The sequence below is a fragment of the Ascaphus truei genome, chromosome 3 (assembly GCF_040206685.1).
Source record: "Ascaphus truei isolate aAscTru1 chromosome 3, aAscTru1.hap1, whole genome shotgun sequence".
NCBI lineage: Eukaryota > Metazoa > Chordata > Amphibia > Anura > Ascaphidae > Ascaphus > Ascaphus truei.
Window position 1 is genome coordinate 347,476,765 of NC_134485.1, and position 14,801 is coordinate 347,491,565.

The window sequence follows — 14,801 nt, forward strand, 5'->3', positions numbered from 1 at the left end:
TGGAATGGCGTGAAAACAGTGGTGGTGCCGTGTATGTCCTGCTTAGGACCTTGGGGTACTGACCCTGAGGATAGTGAAGGGGACAGTGTTGTGAAATGGGAGGCACATAATGGACTTGCTTGTCATTCAACATACAAACAATCGAACGCTACCTCAACGATGAATCTGATTGACAGTGCAATCCAAGATGGCGGTTCCCGCGTCCCTGGGAAACCGCGTGGGCCAGTTGCAGAGAATATAACAAATGCTAAATCTGCAGAAAGTTGGCCAGGAGTGGCGCCAACGGAGAGACCCCGCCCTGTTGGGGGGTATGGCGCGAAAGCTGGAGCCGCGCCCACATGGACTGTGACTAGTTCCGCCCCTGTGCTGGGCCAGCCTACAAGTTTACGGGACATCCCCCAAGTTTCAACCAGGGGGAGTGGTTTCCTGTCTTCGCGGATGCGGATGGAGAAAGTTGGAGGAAGGGTTGGTGACCCAGCCCATGCCCTTCAGTTGCAAGGAACTAGCAAGCCGTACAGACCACTAGTGCGAGCACCTCCATTGGTGACTATGGCTTGCAAACCAGAACAAGGGCCTTTGATAACCACTCATCCCTACTCGGCTCCAGGAGGCTTCCTGATCCTTCGAGTAGAGGGCGTAGAGACAGTAGCATGCCTATGCCTGCAGTGTCGACTGCCGGGCGGAGCGGTAAGCTCTACCGCATGATGCGCCCAGTGTGGCCTACAATATTTATGGCCCATGCCCACATTTGTGCCGATTCAGGCAGTAGAGGCGGCGGAAGATGCCGCTATGCTGGCTGCGGAACTTCCTGGTGCGCTCTGGAGGGATGCTACGAGTCCCGGTGAACAGGGACCAGCTCCGGTCATCAAAACAGAGCCGACCGAGAAAACCGGTCACCGACGCGGTGATAAGAGTGGGCCGCGCCGCAAATCACCAGGCGGAATGCCCCGGCCAAATGCCAAATTGGAGTCCTCAGACGAGGAGTCCCTCAGCATTATTGCTGTTACGATCCGACAGCCGGCGTACCATAGCAGCAGTACAAGTAAAAGAGTGCCACTTACCGGTGTAGATGAAAAACGGAGCCGAATGTCGCCCATACCGCGGCGAAGTCCCACGGCCGTGGTGACCAGCGGATCTGATGGCGGCAGGTCCACTCCAAAGCCCCGGAGTGGTAAGCAGAGTCCATGCTAGTCCCAGGCTCCCAAGGTGGTGGTGGCGGAGGAAGGAAAGAGCCAGGCCCAGGCGGTGCCACGACGGAAAAAGGCTTTGCCGGATATCGTGGTGGAGGAAAAGGTCCCGCTTGGGGACCCAACCCAAGATGGCGGCGGAACACGTGCGTGTCCGGACATCACTTCCGGTGGAGTTGCGAAGGAGATGATCGTGCCCCGTCGCTCAAGCAGTGGAGTTCGGATGCCCAAGTCCAAGAGGAGCGGGCGATCGACGCAGCGATCGAGGAGTCGTGAGACCGGAGAGACGGAGAGTCCCTGCGGCGGAACCGGACCAGGTAGCGGAGAAGAGCGGGTCCTAGCCCTGCGGATACCGACTGTGCGGCCCTACCCCCAAACCCCAGTCCTAGCTAGACCCCAGGCCCTAGTTAAAGTCCCAGCCCCATTCACTTTCCATTTTGGGTCATCTTCTAGTTTAGGGATGTCAGGTGATTCACGGGTCGCTTCCGATGAACGGACTGGGAGCCTGGACTATGGGACCTCTGATGATGGGTCAGTGGGAGGAGGGAGGATTACACGACAGGTGTCGGTGTCCAGTGACTGTCCCAGTAATGTGAGCATTACTATTGGGAGCCAGAAAAAGGGTTCGGACAATCAAGCACCGTCCGAGTGTACGTCGGGTATATCTTCCGGGGGTGTACCAGAAGTGGGAGATCTAGAGGAGGAATCGCTAGAGGAAGTTACGGAAACGCGATGGTGGGCCCCCCTTATTTGAGGGATATGTGCCCTGGATTGATAGGACTCGGTTCATCACAGATCGGGATGGGGTGGTAGATCATTGGTGGGCTAAAGGGGAGTTTACGGAGGAGGATCACCTAAGGGAGATTCAGGAGAGGTGGTATAGAATTGGGCGAGGATTAATAGAACCCCTGGGTCCGGATGGGTTGGATGATCCGGTGGATCTCGAGGAACCCCTGTCATGGATGTTGCCGGGGAGAGCGGGCAGTGCTAAGCTGACCAGGGCCTGCCGAGCAGAACAGGCCATTATAGCTAAATATAAACGTACCCATGGGCTAGAATATCCATATGTTCCCGAACCCCTCATGCAGGAGATAGAGGACCGCCGGGATGGGTGGCTCAGGGAGGATATTGAGTATTACATGGTTACCAAGGGAGGTGCCATTGAGGGCCCCAGAGCAGAGGAACGTATATCTCAGTTGATGCGCGTCTGGAGTATTGGGCTCAGCATCTATATGTATAAGGTGGTGTATAGAGGGGAACGTGGCTTGCCCAGGGAGTATAGTGTAACAGTGACCGACATGGCGGGCAGAGAAGTGAAGAAGCCAGATCCTCGTCACTATTATTAGGGAAAAAGCCAATGAGGTCTGTGCAAAGAAATCTTGAGCGCCCCTGCTGGTCAGTGAGCGCTGTGTTATAGCTAATTATGAAAAGCATTGTTATGACTTTTGATTGTGTGTTCCTTTTGCAGTGTTTCCTGAAGAAAGGTACACCAAATTTAGGTCCCAGCTGGGACTGTGGGGATTCACCAGGGGGAGTATGTAGCCATGCATAACAATGTCTACTATCATCTCTCCTGCTGGCAGTAAAACCTGTTAAGTTACAGGAATGCCAGCAGTAATCATGGAGGTTTGCCCTCACACCCTGGTGAGGTGCCTTATGTATGGATGGGAGTGGCTACATGCTCTGAGTCCCTAGTTAGTGACATCAGAGATGTGCCTGCATACTGAGGTATATAAGGCACTGCACTGCCTAAAGTTAGTGCGTGTGGTTGCTGCGGGTTGATGTTACAAGGTGAAGCAGCAAGTTCAAGGTGCCCACTAGTGCAGTAACTAGCGGCATCATTTTATATCTAGCCAGAGAAGGCCAACTGTGTCCAGGGACCTGGCACAGGGGTGATCTCCCTGCGGGGAGAGGGAAACCCACTCCATTGGGAGGGCATAACTTTTAAAGGGAATCACGGAACAATGTGCGGCTGAGACAAGGACTGTGAGGGGCAGCTGGCCCTTATCACCACGCACAATAAATATGGCTTGTTTAACGAGAACCCCATGGTGTGAGTCTGCAATTACTCTCCTGGGGATCTCACCACCAAGAAGGAGTTCCTCATCAGGACCATCTACCTGCATACGCATAGATGCTGAAGAGGTGGAGGCGCTGCACGTGATGTAAGTAGGACTCGCACCCACTACCTCAGACACCTGTCTGGCTTGACATCCCCGAATACCATCATGCGGGAGACTCAGGTGTCCTGTTGCCTACAGGTGCACCACCATACACCGACATGTAACGGGGCTGGATAGACCACAGGGGCCAATGTAAGATTGGGTGGGTCAGACCAGAGACGAACAAGCGTTACATATGTATCATACCCTCCCTAAGGAGACAAATGCCCTGTGGCATACGTGTGAATTGGTAAAACCCTAAGTGGCAGATGAAAGTGGTCTTTTCTTGATCCTCTAAGCTCATGGGTACTTGATAGTATCCGGATCTTAAATCCAGCACAGGTCTTAATCTCAGCAGCGCCTCCAAATGTAGCCCTGTTTCCTACTGAATACAGTGTAACTACCAATGCTGTATAACCTGTTGGCTCGCAGGGCCTAAGCCTCTGCCACAGAGAGCCTGGGGCAATGTATATGTATGGATTATATCTTATCAGATGCAGCGCCTCCACCTGCGATGGCTCCCAGCAGAGCGGGAGTTGTGCCTCGCAGGACAATAACACAATACTACTCACACAGCATGTAAAAGAAACAGTAGCTTTACTATCGGTAACCATAACCATGCATATATGTATCATACCCCATCAGCATTTCTCCCTAAGGAGACACATTAGTTAATGCGTCTCGCAGGACGCGACCTTCCACCGTGCTCCCACCCAGTGTCCAACACCCCGTAACACGAACCCCAAAGATAAGTGTGTAGGTGTGTGACTGCGCAGCCACTAATATGAGCAATGCTGATTACCCAAGCCTTGACAAAGCACTCGCGAAACGCGCGCGTCGGCAAACAGGCAAAAACGTGACCACGTGCACGCGCGGCACCAGAGTTCATGTACACTGACTCAGAGAGATTCAGAGAGTCAGCGTGTCCCAGCCCGTGCACAGTAATGGACTGTCATAAGATCCAATGATCTTAAAAGTCACCCAATAGTAACGGCACACAGCAATTCTGGCAGTATATTATTACACCAACATAGGAAGCCTGAATGCTAATCCCCTACCACAGCATTTAGCTTAAGGGGGAAATATACAAAGCAAAACGGCAACCAAACCAGGAATTAACCCCTGGAGTGCCAGACTACCACCACATGTGAGGAGCACTGATCCAATTAGGGGAAGGTCTTTCAAGTTGACCGGTATATGTACCCTACAAGGATCAGTACTCAGCTGATAACTCAGTATAAGCTTATACAGTAGTTACAGCAGTGCCACCATATTCACCTGCAATATATCTCACAGTACTAATGTTCTTTCGAGTATCATCCCACTATACTTGGAATTTATATGTGTTAAGCACTACGTTACTATATTCATAAACTCCACCACAGGAGTTAGTGCTAGGAACACAATATTAGGTGCACCTAGACCTAGATCTGTTACATCGTATCTATAATGTACTAATAGCTGTAGTACAACAACAGCATAGTACAGGTCCCATTTATTAGTGCACCTATTAGTACTAAATTACAGGGGCACTACATTTGTGGCTAAAATTGCCATTACCTCCATATCACAACCCTAGCAGACCCACTCCATAGAGGACTACTAGGGCCGGTGAATTATCCTAACACCGGACATTAATATACCACTGTACACTCGTCTGGATATATCTATCCATAGAGTAAGAATCACTTGGTACCATTTAATCATTGTTTTAAACCCCAATATTTTAACGGTAGTGTCATTTAATAAAGTCATTTTAAGAATTTCACCATTTCACATTGGATCAGAGTGCTTTCTATAGGGGTTCTGTCTGTCCACCATGTATTAAGTTATATGCCCCTTGTAGCACCATTTCCCAAATTTTACACATAAGCTGCAGCGGGGGTAAACCATAAGTGTGGCACTTTATGAATGTTACCTGCCGAGCGCTCCTGCGCTCGGGCACGCAAACAGACTTCACAAAGGATCTGACGACGCGGAGCTGCCTGTGATACCTTCCGGGGCGATCCCACCCAGATGGCTGATGATATGCCTGAAGAGGTCTGGTCCCAAACCTCTGGGATGGTGCTGTGACAGTCTCTGTGTCTTCAGCAGCTTCACTCACTAACGTGACAGGTTCCTAATCTAGGGCCTGTCCTTACATTAACTCTGACTGACTGTGACTCAGGGCCTATCTGGGCCTGGGTGTATACGGGCCTAGTGTAGAGGCTACTTGCCTCTCTACACACTGAACTCCTTCCTCGTCCCCCTCCCGATCTTCTCTGATCAGCGTGCTCCCCTGCGCAACCTCCTAACCTCTTCCTGCTGAGCTCCTGTCTCCCTATTGGCTCCCTGGCATCACCTGGTCTGACTGAGGCTCATGGGACTTGTAGTCTCCGATGCTATGCCCCCTCTGGTTGGTCCGTGCTTCGCACGCTACCGCAGCCACTCTCTGCTCATGCGCGCACTCTCTGCTGACGCCATCGCCTCCAAGACTCGCTGCGCATGCGCGAGTACCAAAATGGCGGTGCCCTGAACGCTCGGGCCGCCGCGGAGCCTCCAGTGCACCGGAGCAGTCCCTGCATGCTCTGCAACCTTCCTTTACTCACCCTATTGCAGCGGAGATAAGGGTGAACCTGGGGGACCTGGCTACATACTGTATATAATACGTATTTATTTATACAATCATTTTTTCACTAGTGTGATTGCAATATATTCACTCGAGTTACATATTCTCTTGTTTTTATATAACACTTGATAGTAGATTTATACATATTTATTATTTAGGGTAATACATCCCTTTGTATATCATATTATTTATTTATTTATAAAATATTTTACCAGGAAGCTATACATTGAGAGTTACCTCTTGTTTTCAAGTATGTCCTGGGCACAGAGTTAAGACCCCTATTGGCTCCCTGGCATCACCTGGTCTGACTGAGGCTCATGGGACTTGTAGTCTCCGATGCTATGCCCCCTCTGGTTGGTCCGTGCTTCGCACGCTACCGCAGCCACTCTCTGCTCATGTGCGCACTCTCTGCTGACGCCATCGCCTCCAAGATTCGCTGCGCATGCGCGAGTACCAAAATGGCGGCACCCTGAACGCTCGGGCCGCCGTGGAGCCTCCTGTGCACCGGAGCGCTCCCTGCAACCTTCCCTTACTCTCCCTATTGCAGCGGAGATAAGGGTGAACCTGGGGGAGCTGGCTCCATCCTCCCCCTTGTGGAATCCAACGTTCCCGCTTGGAACAGCATAACAATAACTGATCATAACTTCGTACACAGGTTATATAATAAAAATGCATGCAATACGTACAACATTACATACCATACTCTATATAAGATTGTACATCTCACTGAACATAACGATAACAGATTTCACTCTATTGCGAGCCCACTGCTGAGCCTCATAATGGCGTGCCCCAAACTGATTATAGGTCATCCTCATTGGAGGCTGCCCGACTCTCTGACTCCTTCGGAGCTGCTCTTCTGTCACTCCCTCGGGAGAATGACTACTATAGTCCTGAGGCTCAGCCTCTTCCCTTGAGGGGAGTAAAGTCTCTGAACAGTCATTGGAAGGCACAAAACATGGACTCTGAGGATCCAGAGGTGAACTCTCGGGATTCACCCTATTAGGCGTTTGGTTACAGAGCCCTTTACCCGTAGCTCCCCCGGGAGATGCTCATCGAGTTCAAGGGCCCTTTGAGAGGGTCCCTCTTGGGGATCTTCAGAGGTGGTATAATTACTAGTCTCTTGGCCAACCTCACGCGGATTCAGTTCCCCATCCAACGGAGTAGCTGATATCTCAGGTTCATCCTCTCCCACTTGTGGGATAGGAAGTAAATGGTTTCTGTGCCATACCTTTACCCGGCCCTCGGGGTCTTTGATACGGTAGACCAGGAGGCCAGGCATCTGAGACTCCACTTCATAGTCACCCTCTCGCCACTGGTCGGCTAGCTTATGTTTTCCCGGCACTGCCAAGTTGCGGAGAAGTACAGCATCACCAGGTCTGATGTCCCGGTGTTTGACCTTGTGGTCGTAGCGTTTTTTATTTCCGGCATTCAGTTTCTCCGTAGACTTTTCAGCCTGCTGATATGCCTGTTGCAAATTCTCTTGAAGCCGTCTTACATATTTGAAATGATTGGCGTTGTGAATTCCATCAGTGGAGACCCTTAGTCGTATATTCACAGGCAGTCGTGCGTCTCTCCCGAACATCAGAAAGTAGGGAGAGAATCCAGTAGATTCGTGTCGAGTACAATTGTAAGCGTGTACTAACGTTTCTACATGTCGGCTCCTCTCTGTCTTCTGCGCGCCAGTTAGGGTCCCCAAAATGTCTAGTAAGGTACGATTGAACCGTTCTGGCAAGGCATCTCCTTCAGGGTGGTAAGGAGTGGTTCGTGATTTAGTGATGTTCAAAATCTTCAACAACTCTCGAATCAATTTGCTCTCAAAGTCTCGGCCTTGTTCAGAATGCAATATGTTGGGAAGGCCGTAATGCATAAAGTACTTCTCCCAAAGGACCTTGGCTACGGTGATTGCTTTCTGGTCCTTGGTCGGGAAGGCTTGTGCGTACCTGGTGTAATGATCTGTGATGACTAGTACATTACATATTCCCCGGTTATCCGGCTCAATGCACAGGAAGTCCATACACACTAAATCCATGGGGCCCGAGCTTTTTAGGTGCCCCATTGGGGCTGCTCTTGTGGGAAGAGTCTTGCGTTGGATACACCTACTGCATCGTCGACAATGACGTTCCACTGCCTCTCTCATTTTTGGCCAGAAAAACCTCTCTCTCACAAGCCGGAAGGTTTTATCGATGCCTAGATGACCATGTTCATCGTGTAGTGATCTCAGTACCAGATGTTGTAAGATTTTAGGGAGGACCAGTTGTCGTCTACTTGGGTGATTGTGGTAATTCAGTACTCTATACAGTAGATTATCACGTATCTCGAACTTGTCAGCTTCCCTCATAAGGATGCCCACCACATCATTAGGGGCGTGTTTCAGCAGGTCTGTACGGTTTTTCTGGATAGCATAGAGTATAGTGCCAGCTATCGAGTCACGAACCTGGTATCGAACCATCTCTCTCCAGGATATAATTTTGTCGGGGGTAACGTGCATTCCACTAGGGTCACAGTACGCAGCCGGGATGGCTTTGGACGCACACCCTAGAGAGTCCGCCACTCTTAGTTCGGAAAACGCCACTTGATCATCAATGATGGCCGCTGTACAGCACATAGCCCGCATTCCGGGTCCGGGAATCTCCTCCCACTGGTCATCTGGAGTGGCATTGAGCCCCGGTCTTCTAGACAGGGCGTCGGCTCCAACATTCAGAGGGCCAGGTTTATATTTCAGGGTGAAGTTATAGTTGAACAGCGCGGCCAACCAACGATTATTTATTTATAAAATATTTTACCAGGGAGTAATACATTGAGAGTTACCTCTCGTTTTCAAGTATGTCCTGGGCACAGAGTAAAACAAATAATACATGGTTACAAATACAGTTACATAAATGAACAAGGTATACATTTATATACAAGACATTGCATGCACAGTTAAAGAAAATATATATTATGAGCGTATGAAACAGTTACAGACCAGATTAAAGTGTGAGACAGCCTTAGATTTGAAAGAACTTAAGCTGGTGGTGGATATGAGAGTCTCTGGTAGGTTGTTCCAGTTTTGGGGTGCACGGAAGGAGAAGGAGGAACGTCCGGATACTTTGTTGAGTCTTGGGACCATGAATAGTCTTTTGGAGTCTGATCTCAGGTGATAGGTACTGCATGTGGTAGGGGTGAGGAGCTTGTTCAGGTAGCTGGGTAGCTTGCCCAGAAAGTATTTGAGGGTGAGACAGGAAAGGTGAACTTTGCGCCTAGACTCTAGTGATGACCAATCTAGTTCTTTGAGCATTTCGCAGTGATGTGTGTTGTAGTTGCATTGGAGAACAAAACGACAAATTGAATTGTAGAGGGTGTCAGCCGCGATGGCCAGCCGCGTCCAGTTTAGCTGAAGTCATAATGTACGTAAAGGAGATTATTGTCCGTCCGTACTTCGAAGGTAACTCCGTAGAGGTAGTCGTGGAGCTTGTCCACTATAGCCCATTTCAATGCAAGAAATTCTAATTTATGCACCGGATAATTTTGTTCACTGGGAGTTAGACTGCCACTGATGTAAGCTACCGGCCGAAGCCCCGCCGAGTGTTTCTGGTGTAACACCGCACCTAGTCCGTTGAGACTAGCGTCCACATGCAGAATGTAGGGTTGTTCTGGATCAGCATATGCTAGCACTAGTGCAAGCCATCAAACTCTGTTTTAGGCCCAGGAAGGCCTGCTCACACTCAGGTGTCCACTTGTCACCAAATGATTGACGGGCAGATGTCGCCTTACGTCCAGTATCCTCCGGATATATTTTAAGAAGATTGTTGAGTGGTTTTGCGTGACGAGAATACCCTTCCACGAACCGACGATAGTACCCGCAGAACCCCAGGAAAGAGCGCAGTTCCACAACATTATCGGGTCGCGGCCAGTTTACTACTGCTTCTATCTTGGCTGGGTCAGTGGCTATTCCATCTGCTGACACGATATGTCCCACATAGATCATTGAGGTTCTACAGAATCGGCACTTGTCCAAAGACAGTTTGAGTCCTTCTTTTGCTAGGCGGTCTAGTACTTTCAGGTGTCTTGTCTCATGTTCCTCCAATGTCTTTCCGAATACGATAATGTCGTCCAGATACACCAAACATTCTCTTGGGTTCATATCTCCTAGGGTTTTCTCCATTAGTCTCTGGAAAGTATCTGGTGCCCCACAAATGCCCTGTGGCATACGTGTGAATTGGTAAAACCCTAAGGGGCAGATGAAAGCGGTCTTTTCTTGATCCTCTAAGCTCATGGGTACTTGATAGTATCCGGATCTTAAATCCAACACAGGTCTTAATCTCAGTAGTGCCTCCAAATGTAGCCCTGTTTCCTACTGAATACAGTGTAACTACCAATGCTGTATAACCTGTTGGCTCGCAGGGCCTAAGCCTCTGCCACAGAGAGCCTGGGGCAATGTATATGTATGGATTATATCTTATCAGATGCAGCGCCTCCACCTGCGATGGCTCCCAGCAGAGCGGGAGTTGTGCCTCGCAGGACAATAACACAATACTACTCACACAGCATGTAAAAGAAACAGTAGCTTTACTATCGGTAACCATAACCATGCATATATGTATCATACCCCATCAGCATTTCTCCCTAAGGAGACACATTAGTTAATGCATCTCGCAGGACGTGATCTTCCACTGTGCTCCCACCCAGTGTCCAACACCCCGTAACACGAACCCCAAAGATAAGTGTGTAGGTGTGTGACTGCGCAGCCACTAATATGAGCAATGTTATAGTTGGTGCACTTTATGAATGTTACCTGCCGAGCGCGCCTGCGCTCGGGCACGCAAACAGACTTCACAAAGGATCCGACGACGCGGAGCTGCCTGTGATACCTTCCGGGGCGATCCCACCTGGATGGCTGATGATATGCCTGAAGAGGTCTGGTCCCAAACCTCTGGGATGGTGCTGTGACAGTCTCTGTGTCTTTAGCAGCTTCACTCACTAACGTGACAGGTTCCTATTCTAGGGCCTGTCCTTACATTAACTCTGACTGACTGTGACTCAGGGCCTATCTGGGCCTGGGTGTATACGGGCCTAGTGTAAAGGCTTCTTGCCTCTCTACACACTGAGCTCCTTTCTCGTCCCCCTCCCGATCTTCTCTGATCAGCGTGCTCCCCTGCGCAACCTCCTAACCTCTTCCTGCTGAGCTCCTGTCTCCCTATTGGCTCCCTGGCATCACCTGGTCTGACTGAGGCTCATGGGACTTGTAGTCTCCGATGCTATGCCCCCTCTGGTTGGTCCGTGCTTCGCACGCTACCGCAGCCACTCTCTGCTGACGCCATCGCCTCCAAGACTCGCTGCGCATGTGCGAGTACCAAAATGGCGGCGCCCTGAACGCTCGGGCCGCCGCGGAGCCTCCGGTACACCGGAGCGCTCCCTGCATGCTCTGCAACCTTCCTTTACTCACCCTATTGCAGCGGAGATAAGGGTGAACCTGGGGGACCTGGCTACATACTGTATATAATACGTATTTATTTATACAATCTTTTTTTCACTAGTGTGATTGCAATATATTCACTCGAGATACATATTCTCTTGTTTTTATATAACACTTGATAGTAGATTTATACATATTTATTATTTAGGGTAATACATCCCTTTGTATTCACATTTTATTAATATTACTAGCACATTTACCAAATTTTTTCCAACATGTTTTAATCTGTGAAGTTTTAGATCGTGTTTTACTTCCATTCATATTTATTTATTTATTTATAAAATATTTTACCAGGAAGCAATACATTGAGAGTTACCTCTCGTTTTCAAGTATGTCCTGGGCACAGAGTTAAGACAAATAATACATGGTTACAAATACAGTTACATAAATGAACAGGGTATACATTATATACAAGACATTGCATGCAGTTAAAGAAAATATATATTATGGGCGAATGAAACAGTTACAGACCAGATTAAAATGTGAGACAGCCTTAGATTTGAAAGAACTTAAACTGGTGGTGGATGTGAGAGTCTCTGGTAGGTTGTTCCAGTTTTGGGGTGCACGGTAAGAGGAGGAGCGGTCGGATACTTTGTTGAGCCTTGGGACCATGAACAGTCTTTTGGAGTCTGATCTGAGGTGATAAGTGCTGCATGTGGTAGGGGTGAGGAGCTTGTTCAGGTAGCTGGGTAGCTTGCCCATAAAAATTTTAAAGGCAAGACAGGAAAGGTGAACTTTGCGCCTAGACTCTAGTGATGACCAATCTAGTTCTTTGAGCATTTCGCAGTGATGTGTGTTGTAGTTGCATTGGAGAACAAAACGACAAATTGAATTGTAGAGGGTGTCAAGTTTGCTAAGGTGGGTTTGAGGTGCCGTGCCATATACTATGTCTCCATAGTCAATAATTGGCATTAGCATCTGCTGTGCGATACGCTTTCTGACCAGGAGACTTAGGGAGGATTTGTTCCTGTAAAGTACCCCTAGTTTGGCATAGGTCTTGGTTGTCAGGGTATCAATGTGCATTCCGAATGTTAAGTGGGAGTCAAACCATAAGCCCAGGTATTTAAAACTAGTGACAGCGGTTAGGGTGGTGTTAGTGTTAGTTCTAATATGGAGCTCAGTCGCTGGAAGCTTTAAGAATTTAGTCTTGGTCCCAAATACCATTGTTACAGTCTTGTCAGTGTTTAAAAACAGTTTGTTTTGGGAAATCCAGTTTTCGAGTCTCAAAAAGTCAGACTGAAGTATGTGTTGAAGGTCAGAGAGGCTATGGCTGTGTGCATATAGGATTGTGTCATCTGCATACATGTGTATTGAGGCTTCCTTACAAGCTGTGGGAAGATCATTAATGAACACTGAGAAGAGTAGGGGCCCCAGAACAGAGCCTTGCGGGACACCACAGGTGATATCCAAGGGCTTGGAGTTAGTGCCTGAGATGGACACATGTTGGGATCTTCCTGATAGGTAGGACTGAAACCAGTTTAAAGCATGCTTCCCTATTCCAGAGCTCTGGAGTTTGTTAAGCAGGATAGCATGATCAACTGTATCAAAAGCCTTTGCAAAATCTAGGAATACTGCACCAGTGAGTTGTCCCCGTTCCATTCCACACTGGATTTCATTGCAAACTTTTAGCAGGGTAGTTACCAGATTGGAATTGGCTAGGGAAATTTGTCTTGGTGTAGTAGTCGCTTAATTGGGAGTGGACACATTTTTCCATGACTTTGGATAGAATTGGGAGAAGTGAGATTGGTCTGTAGTTTGAGACAGTGTTTTTGTCCCCACTTTTGAAGATTGGGACAACTCTGGCAGTTTTCCAGGTCTTAGGGATATGGCCTGCAGACATGATAGAGTTGACTATGAAAGCAATTGGTTTGGCAATGGCTGGGGCACCAAGTCGTAGAAACCTAGATTGTAGAAAGTCAGGTTCGCATTGGCTGCTTAGTTTTAGTTTGAGGAGCGCTTGTGTAATCTCCTCTTCAGATACTGGGCAAAATTGAAAATTGTGGGCAGTGTTGGGAAGGGGTGGGGCTATGTGGGCACTCCCAGAATGACTCAGGTTTGTGGTTTGGGCTGCATTTCGCTAATAAGTTAGTGGCACACCCCACAAAGTAATCATTGAATGCATTTGCAATGTCAGTGGGGTTTGTCAGAGTAATATCCCCCTTAGTGATATTACTTGGTTGTTGATGGTTAGGAGGCTGGAATATATTGTTGATAACCTTCCAGAAGTTAGCTGGGTTTGATGTATTTTGGTGGAGATTGTCAGAGTAATATTGTGCTTTTGCGTGCCTTGTGCACATGTTCCGCAGGCATCTGTAGTGATTGAGATCCTTGGTAGTGCCAGTTACTTTGTAGCTTTTCCACAAGGTATCCCTGAGCTGGTAGAGTGCAATAAGGTCAGTTGTAACCCATGGAAGATGGGCACCCCGTACCCTTATTTTGCGTAGTGGAGCATGGGTATCGCAGAGTTTTAAGAACTCGGATTGGAAATAGTCGAGCGCAGAATCAGGGTCAGGAATTAAATCGATTCTGTGCCATGGGCAGTTGGTAAGGTCACCCAGAAACTGTTGTGGGTTAAAAATTTTAAATGTTCTAGTGAGCAGAACTTTAGGGCTTGATTGGGGCGGTTTAATTTTCCTTACACAGTACACTATTGCATGGTCACTGAAAATGTCAGGTAGGATGCCAAAGGATTGGATTCTGCTTGGGTTTGAGGAGAGAATCCAGTCTAGCAAGGAATGGTTGTGCGATTTCAGATTTGTCCGTGTGGGTTGGGAAATGAGTTGTGATAGGTTAAGTGACTTGAGTTGTATCTGGATTTTATGGTTTTTAGGGTCAAGCCAGTTGAAGTTGAAATACCCAAGAACTAGCAGCTCACTCTTCTCGTTCAGAGAGGAAATGGAGCCAAGAAACTAGGTGATATCAGCCAGGGATTGTAGAGGGGCTTTAGGGTATTAACATATGTTAATGTACCAACAAAAAGAAAAACTGCCTCCAAGTTGCAAAAAAGCATTCTGCACAATAATGATAGGAGTATGTCCATGCACTTCCAGCTCCTTTCTATCAAGTAAATAAGATTCTGCACAGACACTTGCCCACTTCTCTACTACCTCCAGTATCTTCCGTGTCCTCTAACCCACAGCACTGATCCTACAGCACTGAATGCGCGTGTTGGCTTATTTTCTATCAGCTGCATTTTCCCATTTACTTTCATTGGGACTTTTGTTCAAAAACAGCCCGAGCGGCCGTGTCAGCCGATATAAAACGAGCCCCGTTATATGAAAGGGATCAGTAAAATGGCAAGAGACAGGTCAGCAACTTTGATCATTCGATTTTTTTCTGAACATCAGTACAGAGACTCCAAAAATAAAACATCACAGACAGAATGG